We start from the raw sequence: 15,400 nt of genomic DNA on the forward strand, positions 1-15,400 counted from the left end.
AGAAAATCGCCGATTGGAAAAGACTGTAAAGAGCGCAGGAGACAAGGGGAGAACCCTGATGGACGCCGCTTTTGATATGGAAAGAAGGAGAGACTGGACGAGCAAGTTAGGTGTGAGAAACGAGGGTGAGTAGGGGAAGGGGGGAAGTCAAAAGAGGGATGGTTGTAGAGGAGAACCTGATGTCACACCTCGTCACACACTTCTTATCTATCGAAGGTTATGACGAGGGATTCGCCAGAATGTCTTTGAGATGATCAACAGATCATCAACAAGATAAGAAAAAGATATCACTTGTTGATCCTGCCTTATGGATCAGAAGAAAGACTGTGAGGTTCAAGATTCATAAGGAAATGAGAATTGAGGAGAAATTCGAAGATTCTGGAAGCAGTCGAAGTCAGTAGAACACGAGATAAGATGAACCAGTGTATGGTTCTCAGAAGTAGGAAATTATTTTTGGCTTCTAGGCAGAAGTGGAATAGATGAGCAAGCAGAGGCCTAAATTTAGATGAACACTCCTTGAAAACATAATGGGTTCGATGGGGGATGCCATTATGTTCATAGGCTTTATTTGTGTCCAGATAGAGAGAGAGAGAGAGAGAGAGAGAGAGAGAGAGAGAGAGAGAGAGAGAGAGAGAGAGAGAGAGGTGCTCTGTGGACTGGACGAAAAGACTTTAGGGAAGAAGATGGGGGGGGGGGGGGTGGCATAGGGTTATCAAGAGGAAAGGGGTGGGGTGGGGGTATCAAAATCATCCAAGACATACGTAGAGGATTGAATAAAACCAGAGCTGGTCTGTGATTAGGAGATGCAGCTGAAATTAAGGGAAAACGGGAAAGGCGACTGAAAGATGGAGAGACAGAGCTTGTTGGAAATACGTTCAGCTGGAGACCAAACAGACGTAAATTAGACAAAGATACGAACATTCTCTCTCTCTCTCTCTCTCTCTCTCTCTCTCTCTCTCTCTCTCTCTCTCTCTCTTTTGTTCCCCTCGCCACCAAGACTGCATGATCAGGAACTCAGTAATTGCTGAGACAATCGTAAGCAACATATAATACAAGTAATTAGAAGATACGTGCAATGGCTGCCATGGGAAGCATGGGTGGTCTGTGCGCTCTCATGCTTGTTTGTGTGTGTGTGTGTGTGTGTGTGTGTGTTTGATCATTGTAATTAAAGTTATATGAAACGTTAGTGCAGATGAAGACTGAAAATGTCCAGATAATGAGTAAACGGGTTAAAAATATTAATGATAGTAATTGATATAAACTAATGATAATAGTAATGATGATGATATAAACGAATACTGATGATAATGATAACAGTGATAGTAATAATTGTAATGATAATGATGATAATATCTGACATTTTTTATTTCATTATTGAACAGGTCAGTGCTTTATAGAGTGGTAAAGAACACACACACACACACACACACACACACATACACACGCAGTGGAGACAGTTGTGTTATAACAAGGGTCGAGACATCGTACAGGATTCTCTTCCCCCCCCCACCACTGTGGTGGCGGTAGTGTGACTGATTACTGGCGATGTCCACTGTGGTAGGAACGGCGGGGCTGTTCTTGTGGCGGGCCGCACCGCCACGGGCGGCTTTGATGCCTTTGTGGTGGCGCACTGCAACCCAGGGGACGGGGGATCTCAGGTGACAGGAGGTGACGATGGCAAGTTTTTGGTGGTGCGTGGTAGTGTCATGCTGGTGGCTGAGGAGGGAGAGAGAGAGAGAAAGAGAGAGAGAGAGAGAGAGAGAGAGTTTGTACGCCAGGTACCCATTCATCGACCATTCCCAAAGGAATAGACAAATGGTTACGTCCCTTGTCTGGGATTCGAACACGGGACCGCGAAATTATTGGATCGCAACGCTAATCACTATACTATAGTCTCTGTCTCTCTTTTCTCAGTCCATGTCCACATATGGAATACATTCCTATTGGTGCGTCAGTGATTAACTTAGGGTTTTGCATGCACCCGTTAAATGCTTGTTCAGTTGTTTGTGCGTATCTTTTTATGTATACATATGTATACATGTTAATGCCCGGTTATTTCTGAACATTTCGGATGGACATACCTCATGGTTTTCTTGCTTCTTGAGTCACTCGTTTAAATTCATTGATGTAGTCGCCATCAGGTCATTATTGAATACCTGTCACACTCTGGTAGCGCTCGGTGACGGGTCAAGGGGTTAGAAACTTCTCTCTGACTCCCTTTTTTTTTACCTGGTCTCTCTCTCTCTCTCTCTCTCTCTCTCTCTCTCTCTCTCTCTCTCTCTCTCTCTCTCTCTCTCTCTCTCTCTCGTGGCCTCGTGGATCGAGTAGCCCTCATGGGTTCTGTCTCTCCGTCTGTCTGTCTGCCTGTCTGTGGCTACGAATTCATCTGCGTCTCTTGGGTAGCCATTTCGAGATTACACTGCGCGTGCGCGCCTGATGCAGTCCGTTTTCTTTGAGTTGCTCACGTCTCGTTTCGTAACTGTAGTTCTTATTGCTGTTTATGCTAATGAGACTTTTTGTGTCGGGGAGGGTTAATGTGACAGCTACACGGCTGTAATTGTAGTTGTTTTATGCGCCTAATCTCTGTTTATTGATGTTGCAATTCTGTTGGCGTATGGTGCGCGCGCCATTCACCTTACTTCTCAAGTCCCTCACCTCAGCTTCTCCTCTCCATCAGTTTAAGGTCCGCATTGGTTAAGTTTTATAGGTCAGAGGGCAGTTCTCAGTCTCTGAGTTGATATGCGTTCACGTAACTTCGGTATTCTGATGGATGTTGATGTACGCTTCAGCATCCCCGTGAAAGTGGGCCACACACACACACACACACACACACACACACACACACACACACACACACACACACACACCCCAACCTACGTAGGTTTCCAAGCCTCAGAGGCGAAGTTAGTGAAATCGACGATTATGTTTTTGATGGGTTGTTAAGTGATGTCAGAGGGTAATTAGGCTTAATAGCAGCCACACCAGTTGATGTGAGAGGGTGATGGGCCCCATCATGTCTCACGGAACATCATTTTCTTTCTTGTCTTCTGTGACGGTGGCGGGGCGGCGCCCGGGAGTGTGTGTGTGTGTGTGTGTGTTCTCAGCGACGATGATTGTTTGCTGTGGTGGTTGACTATGGTCTGCTGTGGGTCCTTTTTTGCGTAAGGTTGTGGCTTTTGCTGTGGTGATGGCGTCTTGGTCTGGTGGTGACCGGTTTGGTTTCTGTGGTGGTTGATTGACGTGGTGGTGGCATCATTTTATGTGGTGGAAGTTTGCTCTGGTTGCTCTTTGCTGTGGTGGTTGTTTGTGAGGTGGTTGCTTGCTGTGGTGATTGTCTGCATTCATGACTGTTTACTGTAGCGGTTGTCTGCCGTGTTGTTTGATTTGAGCCTGGTGGTTATTTCCTGTGGGTGTTTGTTTGCTGTGGTGGTTTATTCTATCTGTTGTTTGCTAAGATGTAAGTCTCATGAGCTGGTTTTTTTTTCTCTCTCTTTTTGCTCCACACTCATTCATGGTGTTCTTTATAAACTTATTCTTTTTTTATTATTATTATTTTTACCGTTCGAAATAAGTGTCCCTTGCTTTTCTGTGTCATCAAAAGGATTATATTATTCACGATAATGATTCTCGCATGTGTCTCTTTCTTGTTATATGTGGCGAATTGTTATTTATCTCCAGAAATGATAATTTAGTCGCTTTATTTATTTATTTATTTATTCATTTTTTTTTGGGGGGGAGGGGGCAGTGAACGACATTCATTTTGGAGGAGGTATCAAGCAACGCCTAGTATGGCAATGCCTATGGCAATGGGTTGGGAAAGTCTATGGGATGGGAATACGTACGGCAGTGGTGTGGGAGTACCTATGGTAATGGTATGGGAGTACATGTTGCAGTGACGGCGTCGGAGGGCGTATGGTACTGGCATGGAAGTGCTTATGACACTGGCATGGGAGTTCTTATGACACTGGTATGGGAATGCTTATGACACTGGCATGGAAGTTCTTATGACACTGGCATGGGAGTTCTTATGACACTGGCATGGAAGTTCTTATGACACTGGCATGGAAGTTCTTATGACACTGGCATGGAAGTTCTTATGACACTGGCATGGAAGTTCTTATGACACTGGCATGGAAGTTCTTATGACACTGGCATGGAAGTTCTTATGACACTGGCATGGGAGTGCTTATGACACTGGTATGGGAATGCTTATGACACTGGCATGGAAGTTCTTATGACACTGGCATGGAAGTGCTTATGACACTGGCATGGGAGTTCTTATGACACTGGCATGGAAGTTCTTATGACACTGGCATGGAAGTGCTTATGACACTGGCATGGAAGTTCTTATGACACTGGCATGGAAGTTCTTATGACACTGGCATGGAAGTGCTTATGACACTGGCATGGGAGTTCTTATGACACTGGTATGGGAATGCTTATGACACTGGCATGGAAGTTCTTATGACACTGGCATGGGAGTTCTTATGACACTGGCATGGAAGTTCTTATGACACTGGCATGGAAGTTCTTATGACACTGGCATGGAAGTTCTTATGACACTGGCATGGAAGTTCTTATGACACTGGCATGGGAGTGCTTATGACACTGGTATGGGAATGCTTATGACACTGGCATGGAAGTTCTTATGACACTGGCATGGAAGTTCTTATGACACTGGCATGGAAGTTCTTATGACACTGGTATGGGAATGCTTATGACACTGGCATGGAAGTTCTTATGACACTGGCATGGGAGTGCTTATGACACTGGCATGGGAGTGCTTATGACACTGGCATGGGAATGCTTATGACACTGGCATGGGAGTACTTATAACACTGGCTATGGGAGTGAATGCTTATGACACTGGCATGGGAGTACTTATGACACTGGCTATGGGAGTGAATGCTTATGACACTGGCATGGGAGTGCCAATGGCCCTGGCACCATCTGGTTGGCGGCGCTGCGTGCCTTCTATAATTACCATCAGTCAAGGGTGACATTTCCTGGGCGGTTTTTACTGTGGTGTGGCGTCGCGCTCTCTCTCTCTCTCTCTCTCTCTCTCTCTCTCTCTCTCTCTCTCTCTCTCTCTCTCTCTCTCTCTCATTTCTCCTCCCCGTTCGCAACTGGTCGTTAGGTCGTTGCTGACAGTACGTGGGAGATAGTGTCGTGTTGTGTCGTATGTCGTTGGGTCGTTAGTGAGATAATGTCGTGTTGTCCTACGTTCCTACATGTCCTGAAGGAAGTGAATGAATATTCAAGTGTGTGTGTGTGTGTGTGTGTGTGTGTGTGTGTGTGTGTGTGTGTGTGTGTGTGTGTTGAGAGGGATGAGTTGATGTGTGTCTGGTCGACTTACCAGGTCAGGATACCCGAAAGTCGTCGTTGTGCTCTCAGATGGTCGTTCGACCAGGGTCGTTATACCCAGAGGTCGTCGTGCTGTTTTCATCTCGGATGGTCGTTCGACTGAGTCGTTATACCCAAAGGTCGTCGCACATTTATGCTCTCAGATGGTCATGCCGTCCTTTTTGAGGGTCGTACCCTCAAGCTCATATGTCGTACTCATGGACGACTTCCATGACAGAAGCTTACTGGGGGACGACTTTTCCCCTTCGTTCAGATTTGTTCTGTGAAATACGACCCAAGTGTACATTTGTTCGATGTACTGCGACCCAAGTGTACATTTGTTGTGTGTACTACAACCCAAGTGTACATTTGTTCGGTGTGATACGACCCAAGTGTACATTTGTTCGTGTGTACTACGACCCAAGTGTACATTTGTTCGGTGTACTACGACCCAAGTGTAGATGAGTAGTAGAGTGCCAGACAAGTGTACATCTTAGCTGTTGGATGTTTTGTTGTGGCATCGGGGGTGAGCACGTGACTGAGCGTCACCCTCCCACAAGTGATTTGCATAATGTGTTACACTGTAGGTCATTAAGGCCGGGAGTCCAGCGCGGCAACGCTTTCTTTTCGAGTCTTGTGTAGTAACCTTGGGGGGAGAATCTCTCTCTCTCTCTCTCTCTCTCTCTCTCTCTCTCTCTCTCTCTCTCTCTCTCTCTCTCTCTCTCTCTCTTTCACACACACACACACACCTCTTCTCTTGTCCCCATCAAACTCCTCCTCGTCTTCGCCCATGCCTTCCCCACCATTCTCCCTCAGTTCCACGTCTCGGACGCTCGCCATCAGCCCCTCCCCCCCACCACCAGGTCCTTCCCTCCCTTCCTCCCTCACTGGCCGGCTCCATCAGCTCTCATGTCTGGCAGTTGTGTGCACTAACTGCATTAATTACCTCCTAATTTCCTCTGTCGCAATGTAGCCTCGAGCTGGTGGTGGGGGGGGGGGGGGGGGCAATTACGGAGCCTCTCTGGTGCTCCCTCGACGATGTGTCCTCCTCCTCCTCCTCCTCCTCCTCTTCCTCCTCCTCCTCCTTCCAGCTGGTGGTCGGGCCCTTGTGGGATGCTGCCCTTACGCTCAACCTTCCCCTCCCCCCCTACAACCATCCCGTCTCTATACAACCATAACCCTGTTGTTATTGCCTTCTCGGTGCCTGTTATGAGCAGGTCCACACGTTATGTGCAGCTGCGGTTTGTGACATACTCGTCCATATATATATATATATATATATATATATATATAAAGATGCAGCTTGCATACTGAAGACACTGGACGCTTAGTCCCCAAAGCTCCTGCATTTACTTCACACAGACATACACACCACATCACCTCACTACTTGTGGAGGTTCGTGTTTTCCCCGCCTGGTGGACGGGGCCTACTTCCTGAGCGCTGCTGGAGCCTCCCCAGAACAGGGAGATGCGAGGATAAGAAAGTAAACAGATTATTCATACGTTACCATCCGTTTATTGATAACAGTGAAGCACCCTCTTCCAAGTTCGTCTAAGGGCGGATGAGTGGATGATATCCCCTTACTGTGTCTCCCACATGTTTAGGTACGACATTTGTATAGACGACGTGGGTCAGGAGAGTCGAACTCTTGGACATTACGGAATAACCCAACTCAAGGGAATCGAACACTATGAGTAACACTACTCCAGCCTTATTCCCACCCCGGCAGAACGCTGCTCAGAAGCTTTTTAGCCGTATTTTCTATAGAGCAACTCAGGGCAGTTTGAGCAGCTCGGCTTCACGCATCCATTACGGTGGAGGGAGTACGAGAAATCGGGTTTATGAATCCAGATTCAGAGCGAAGTATTTTCCCACCCGATTGTACATTTTTTGTGTACTACCACCCAAATGTACATTTTTTCTGTACTACAACCCGAATGTGCATTTTTTGTGTATTACTACCCAAGATGTAGGGAAAAGTGACTTCCGATGGATAGGCAGACATTCTTGGACCATAGAAGACACACATGGAGCGATCATCATCACACGGATAGCGAAAGACAACTGCTATTGAAAACACTTGTCCCATTTCCTCTGTTTTCATATCGTGGAGCGATCTCTTGCCATGTTGACTGGTCACTGTGATTTCATATAGTATCAACACCATCAGTTTGTACGAAGAGATCTGATGGTGTTAGTCAAGAGGGTGATAACAGTGATTGTTTATATTTTATAATAAGTGAAACGGGACAGCGGTAAACGCATGTTGTTATCTCTACAATGAGACAGTTTCATTGCTCTTGTACCATAGTGGAGAGAAATGATAATGCGAAATTGTCGCATGTGTTTTCTACGAGAGAGAGACACACTTAAGCAGAGCCAGGAGAGATTAATGTCTCATTGTCTCTCCTGAGAAGGAGACTTATGATTGCACTGTTCAGTGCTGGGGTCCTTGGTCGACTCCAGAGGCATCCTAGAGAGACAGTGAGTGTGGTGTAGTTAAGGAAGGGAGATGTAGGTAACCTCAGATGATCCCTCGTCCTCCACACGAGCATCGCATCCTCGACCGTAGGGTTCATCTTTCTCTTACTTCGTCTCTGTCATCCAGGTGTTCACGTACATGCACACACACACACACACACACACACACACACACACACACACACACACACACACACACGCACACCGGTTAGCGTTACTGACCATGATGGGTCAGCATGGACCCACTCGAGGTCGGGCATGCATGGGTTCGAATCCAAGGCGCGGGAGTCGGCCCAAATGCAATCCCAGCCGTTCGTCCTATCCCCAAGACTGGTCGGTAAATGGTTAAAAGACGGGAGCAGCATGAATGTATGACTCCCTCTCTCTCTCTCAGCAAGACACACATAAAGTAAGGTCCAGTCCTCTGTTCTTAACGCTACCTCGCCAGTGAGGTTTCACACGAGTGTACCTCAGATGTGTGAGGAGGACTCCATTATGTATTGTCCCCACCTAGCCGTTCCGTGTCCCATCGTCCTCAGTTACACAACCCAGCATGTTCTCCTCAGCACACATCGTAACTGACAGGCGTATCATCATGTGTCCATCAACATTAGCCAATCCCAAATGTGTCCACGACTTGAAGGAGCCACTTGTGTTCTACTTTCCTGTTGAAAATACGGTAACTGAACCTCTGTCCATTATTGAAAGCAGCAGCAGCAGCAGCAGCAGACTCGCTCGCACTGCCACTGACTCACCATTCCATCAAGTTCCTTCCGTCCACTGACTCACCATTCCATCAGTTCCTTCCGTCCACTGACTCACCATTCCATCAGTTCCTTCCGTCCACTGACTCACCATTCCATCAGTTCCTTCCGTCCTGTAGCTAACAGGACGGCGTCATCCGCATACAAGCTGCCGTGTTTGGCCAGTCCCGTCCACGCTGTGAGGCAGCTCTCCCCTCGAGTCTCACTCAGGTCTCACCCTTTTCTCACGCTCATCTCACGCGATGTGCCAGCCGTAAATTGCGTTTTAAAAGTCACTGAGATTTGACCCACGTTAAATAATCTTTGGGTCATTTAATACACTCATACACACACACACACACGCACACACACTATATATATATATATATATATATATATATATATATATATATATATATATATATATATATAAAATATGTAATTTATCTTAATTATTTAATTAAGATTAATGAGCCGACGAGCTTCAAGCGCCAGCGGTCCACATCACGAATTTTTTAGTGTTAGCAAACATCACTTGTATGACTTATATTTCTCTGCTTTCCGAGAACTGTAATATACATTTTGAATATCAGAAACGTGAAACTACACGTTACTGCTGTGATATATATATATATATATATATATATATATATATATATATATATATATATATATAGATAGATAGATAGATAGATAGAGAGAGAGAGAGAGAGAGAGAGAGAGAGAGAGAGTAATCACCAACCCATAAGGTTGAAATACAAGCCCTATCCCTTGCCTCACACTTCAGCGACCTCTCCTCACAGATCCCCCCCCCGGAGCAAACTGATCATGGACACAACACACAAACAACACTGAAATCACCCAACAGGCAGTAAACAACCGCCCTTCCAAGTTCAGCATTTCATCCCACCCCCCAGTGGACATACGCCCATCCTAAACCACACTACCTAGACAGGCACGAATCACACACACACACACACACACACACACACACACACACACACACACACACACACACACCATCCCATCCTTACAACACTGTGATCATTGACGCAGCACATTGCAGGATGCCTCGTGCCCACAGTAAAACAACTACAACATAAACCCCGGACGATTGCTGGTCAGTTGCCCCGCCGCCCTCCCCTCCCCACACACACACACACACACACACACATCACCACTGCTAGTACTTTATGACCTTCTGGTCTCGCCTGGTGTCCGTGGCCAGCTTCCCGGGCGCTACGGGAGCTTCATAAAAATGGAAGGGACGTCTCAGGGCAGGAAGGGAGTGTCTGTGAAATCTTGGGGTGTTACTGGACTCAGCCCGCAAGTGATTACACCGCGAGTGGGCACAGTGTCCCTTGCGAAGCTGTGGACAGAAAGAACTTCTGTCTCTTTTAGGAATTCATCACTACCCAGCTCCTGCTTGGAGCGCAGCCTCGAAGCTACATGGGCTCTGTGGAAGGGGGTCGTGGGGTCGTTTAGGGATTGATAATGATATGGAATCTGAGGAAGCACTCCCTGGGTTTCCTCCTATATTATAACTTTTTGAGTTATTACATGACCCTGACCCAGCACATCCCTCCTAAAACCACACACACACACACACACACACACACACACACACACACACACACACACACACACACACACCCAAGACATAGCCTTTATTTTCGTTATGTAAATCAGCCTTTACCACATTCATATGACCACGTCCGCCCCAGCCACCCACCACCACCACCATCACCGCACCAGACGAAGTTAAATCGGTGGCATTGATGGAGCCACAGTGTTCCCCTTGTTTCCATCCGTTGCTTTCCACAGCAGTGGTGGGTTGTGGCAGCCACAGTAGGGACGGGTCATGTGGTGGTGGTGTGGTGAAGAGGGGGTCATGATGGTGCCCCCATCATCACCACCTGTAGAAAAGGATGGACCTCTTTCTTATACGGACGTAACCTCGTGATTAACGCATTGAATCTCGCGGGGTCTTGTCGAAGTGTGGTCTGTAGTGGTAGTAAGGAAGGTGTGAGGGAGCGGCTTTAATGTGGTCATTCACACACACACACACACACACACACACGAGAGAGAGAGAGAGAGAGAGAGAGAGAGAGAGAGAGAGAGAGAGAGAGAGAGAGAGAGAGAGAGAGAGAGAGAGAAGACTTAAATCGTGTTGAATTGGATATTAAAGTCGGCTTTACGGTCCACCATTGTCTCGGCTGGGAATTCTCTGGTGTGACCTAGGGGGCCTAACTTCATCAGGGATCAGAGACGATGATGAAGCGTGGCAGTACGCGCAGCGGACGAGGGATCATGTGAGATGATTCCAGACTTATCTCCATAATGCTGGGTCGTTAATGAACATCACCCACCCACCCACTCCCTCCTTCCAACTCCCTCACCACCCACTCCCTCCCAGCTCCCTGGGGGAAGACAGATACCATGCTGTCTGTCGTGGAGACAGAGAGAGAGAGAGAGAGAGAGAGAGAGAGAGACGTAGCGACGATGCGTTTCACAGGGCCAAGTACGGGATTTGCATACGACCTTCACCCCTTCCACGCTGCACCTCAAGGAGGCAAGCGCTCTGGTCGTCCGTCTCTCAGGGGGCAACGTTTGAAGACGCTGTCGAAACCCTGGGGTGGGTGGGAGTGCCCATCTGCAACCTGACCCAACCAGAAACTCACATCAGGAATAAAAATATACCATGAAATTATTAGGTATCATCCCTCGTTGTTGTTTTTTCCATTATTGCTCTATAATTTTAGCGCGCACACACACACACACACACACACACACACACACACACGGAGGAGGCAGGCAGCGAACGCTGGCATAAAGAGTTTTCACAGCAGATGACTACACCCTCGGCACCGCGCCACTTGCCGAGGGTGTTAGCCAGTGTGTTGATGGCCGTCACTCGGGCGTGCATGTTTTGTTTGTCTTAATAAACAACATAGTGCCAGGGACGCGGGTTAATATGGCCCTCCTCGCCTCGCCTCGTTGTCCTCATTGCTGCCCCCTGTTAGCTGGCTGGCTGGCTGGCAAGCTGGCTGGCTGGCTGGCTATCTAGCTGGCTTGCTGGCTATCTGGTTGGCTGGCTGGCTGGCTAGCTGGTTGGCTGTCTGTCTGGCTGGCTGGCTGGCAAGCTGGCTGGCTATCTAGCTGGCTGGCTGGCTAGCTGCTGGCTGGCTAGCTGGCTGGCTAGCTGGCTGGCTGGCTGGCTAGCTGACTGGCTGGCTGGCTAGCTGGCTGGCTAGGAGCTTCAGGCAAGGATCATGGATACCGTGTCGTACTACGTGTGAAACGGTACATGATGGGGCACTAGTGAGGACCCATATGGTATTGAAGGGATAAGCCGTAAGGGATATCTTAAATCCCGTGAATTCATTTGTGATACGAAGAGATGAAGGGAGATCTTAAAAAGCCTTTTGTAATATGAAGGAATATGAAAGGATGTTTTACGGCCAATAAACCCAAAACTGTGTGTTTAGCAGAGGCCCTGTCTGTTTGTTTTTGTTTTGTCTTTTTGATTCACACGTATTTTCTTTCTTCTGGCTCATGTTTGTCTTCGCCAGTTTAGCGTTGTGGCTAGTCCGACCCCACTATTGTTCATCAAGGTCCTTGAAAGACGCGTGTAGTGGATTTCCTTTTGGAAAAAAGAAAAAACTCGTGGTTGTTATGCTAAAGATGCACTGCAAGAGGAGTACTTAATTTTGGGGATGATGGACGTGTGAAGAGTCCGAAGTCTGAGGCAAAAATTCACCTTTTCACTCTTAGTTCAAGAGATGTTCAAATGGCATGACATGAACTGGCATACACCAATTGGGTATGTGTATGTCAGTTCATGTCATTGAGTATAACAGTGAGTTCTGTCTTTGAGGTCTGACTTACGAAGTTCCATGTAGATTTCGGGCACGAAATTAAGTGTAGGATATTAGTTGCACTTAGTTTCATGTGTTCTCGTGTCACGGACGAGCCTGGATGGGTTAGGGTTCTATATTGTTAGTTCATCTCGACCACCATTTCAGCTTACTTGTTTGTCTTATCTGTCGTGTCTCTTGTAGCATTGTATGTATCGAATGCAATATTAGTTAAGTCTGTCTTCAGTTTCTTCAACTAGTGCCACAAATTTTTTGACATCCTCTCCTTTCTTTGTTTTCATCTTCTGTCTCTCCTCCCTTATCATTTATCATCCTTTTATTTCCTATTTATTCTCCTTTATATTTTATACTTATATATCTTCTGCTCTTTATCTCATTCTGTTTATTCTTGTTTTGGTCCCGTATAGTTTTTCCATTTCAATCTTTCACTTGTTCTTCATCGTCTTTTCACATTCTAACTCCTTATATCTAATTCCCTTATCTCGTTTTCTATTATCCATCTTTACTCTCTCTCTCTCTCTCTCTCTCTCTCTCTCTCTCTCTCTCTCTCTCTCTCTCTCTCTCTCTCTCTCTCTATTCGACGGTGTTTTCTCTTATATTTCCCATCCCTTTATCCTCGAGCACAGGACGAGTGATGGGAAAGAGGTCAGGGACCTGCTGGGTTGAGAGTTGGATTGAGGAGGAACCAGAGGGGAGTTGGCCTTGGGTATGAAGGAAGGACACAGTGCCACACACACCACACACCACACACCCACTTCAGTGTAATCACCTTATTTCCCTCGGCCCACATGCTGCTGGTGTGGCCAGGCCATTATGGCCACTCGCCAGACTTGTGTGCGTAGGGTTACATAAGTACAGTGGGGGTGAATGATGCGAGTTACAGGGATGGGCTGAGGGGCCACTATGTATTCTGTACTTTGATACAGTCATACGGTATGGGTCATCACCTATATGTGTGTGTGTGTGTGTGTGTGTGTGTGTGTGTGTGTGGACAGCAAAGGACATTACGACTAGAGTTACACGAGGGATCCATTGTATTCAGGAAATAGACACACACACACATGACAGGTTGGGTCAGTACCTGTCTGCCAACGAGAACCACATGTTGACCTTGTGGATATGAGAGAGAGAGAGAGAGAGAGAGAGAGAGAGAGAGAGAGAGAGAGAGAGAGAGAGAGAGAGAGAGAGATGGACCAAGTATGTATGTATGTATGTATGTATGTATGTATGTATGCATTCCTTAAAGTATATGTTTGTCATCCCTGGTATGAGAGTGACGCCAGGATTGGTATGGTGACATTAGACGAGATCTTCATAATTCTCTCTCTCTCTCTCTCTCTCTCTCTCTCTCTCTCTCTCTCTCTCTCTCTCTCTCTCTCTCGGAATTTGCTCCTTCTCTTACCACCCTGGGAGCCACGTCGTTTGCCCTAATAGGATGTTCATTAATAAGTATTCTGCGGTGGGTTTTTCAGGTAATCTAATTTATTTTTATGGATAAAGGAGGGTTGGGTGGGTGTGTCGGCTCGTCGGTATCCGAAGATGGGTTCATTTATAGGGGGGTGGGGGGATCCCACCTCCCCCTACTGGGTTCTGGTGTGTGTGTGTGTGTGTGTGTGTGTGTGTGTGTGTGTGTGTGGCTGTACCCCAGCTGAACTCTAATTATCGTACGGGACTTCATGTCTCTTGTTATCATCTCGCTCGTGTTGAACGTCTGGAGCCGTGGCTGCCAGTGTGGCCTAGCTGCTACGTATGATACGAGGTGGCTAATGAGACCCTTGTTAAAGTAAGTATGTTCGTATTATCTCGTGGCTCAGAGGAGGAGGAGGAGGTTTTTGTATTAAAAGAAGCGGGGCGGAGCGGGGTGCACGTGTAATTTCCCCCCCAAAAAAGCTGGACTTATGCCCACCTCTGTGTAACCACTTTGCTTAAAGACTCATTAGGGAACACCATGTTCTTTTTAACTGTTTTATGGTTTGTGATTTTTTTTTTTTTTTTTTTTGCAAAGATTTTGATGTGACTACATGGCAGCCAGCTGATGCACGTACCTATTTGCGGTAAAATAGACGAGTAACCCTCTCCAAAGAAGATGGGTGTGAGGGTCACGAGAGACTGTTGTACGAACACAGAAAACAGGAATACATTAATTCAACATTCCAAGCCTCTTTCTTAATATCATGTATAACTCTATTTTTTTTTCCTCCAAGTAACCCAATATTTCAGAGGTCTTCTCTCTACAGACGAACCAACCAATGTTTCGCTTCCCAAAATGGGACGTAGATGAAGTAGTTCCGTAACTGCTCTGCAGTCAACCCAAGTCCCAAAGTTTAGATTTAAAGTGATGATTATCGTATATATTTTTCCCATTTAAATCGTTCCTTTGCCTCACACCTGTACATGAATTCTGTTAAAGAGGTATACACCTCACGAAATTACTTTAGGAACCCAGTAATTCGAAATACATTCGATAGTGGTAAACATGTTTAGAAAGAAGTAACAGAATCAGTGGACAGGAAAGGGGCAGTAATTGTAATGAAAATCTTTATTATTATCGCTGGCTACCGTAAAGTAGATAAGGTGAAATCTTACTAGAAACATCTTGTGTTTTAGAAACCCGTTAATTTTTTTTATAACAAATCTGAATTTACAAAGATATTTAGGCGGAGTACGTGTAAATTATGCTTGTTATTTAGATATACTTATATATCAAAGGGGTGGAGTGTGTATATACATATATGTCTAATGGGTCGAGTGTATTGAAATTAATGTAGTGTCCCAGGAGAATACATGTGGCAGATCCATTTTCTTTAACGCATTGGACCCTTTTCATTTTCTTTGATGTCAAATCGAACTATTACTTCTCTAACCACATTCACACAGTGTATATGGAAAATGAACTGTCTTTAGCTATGTGTCGAATCTGATAATGATAATATAGACCCTCCCGCGATTTACTT

At 46.3% G+C, this 15,400-nt stretch overlaps 1 protein-coding gene across 1 annotated transcript in view; it reads left to right on the top strand.

Moving 5' to 3' along the window:
• Positions 1-15,400, top strand: part of LOC139753676 (uncharacterized) — a 607,436-nt gene that overhangs the window by 591,369 nt on the left and 667 nt on the right. The window lies entirely within an intron of this gene.

Source organism: Panulirus ornatus, chromosome 2 (assembly GCF_036320965.1).
Source record: "Panulirus ornatus isolate Po-2019 chromosome 2, ASM3632096v1, whole genome shotgun sequence".
NCBI lineage: Eukaryota > Metazoa > Arthropoda > Malacostraca > Decapoda > Palinuridae > Panulirus > Panulirus ornatus.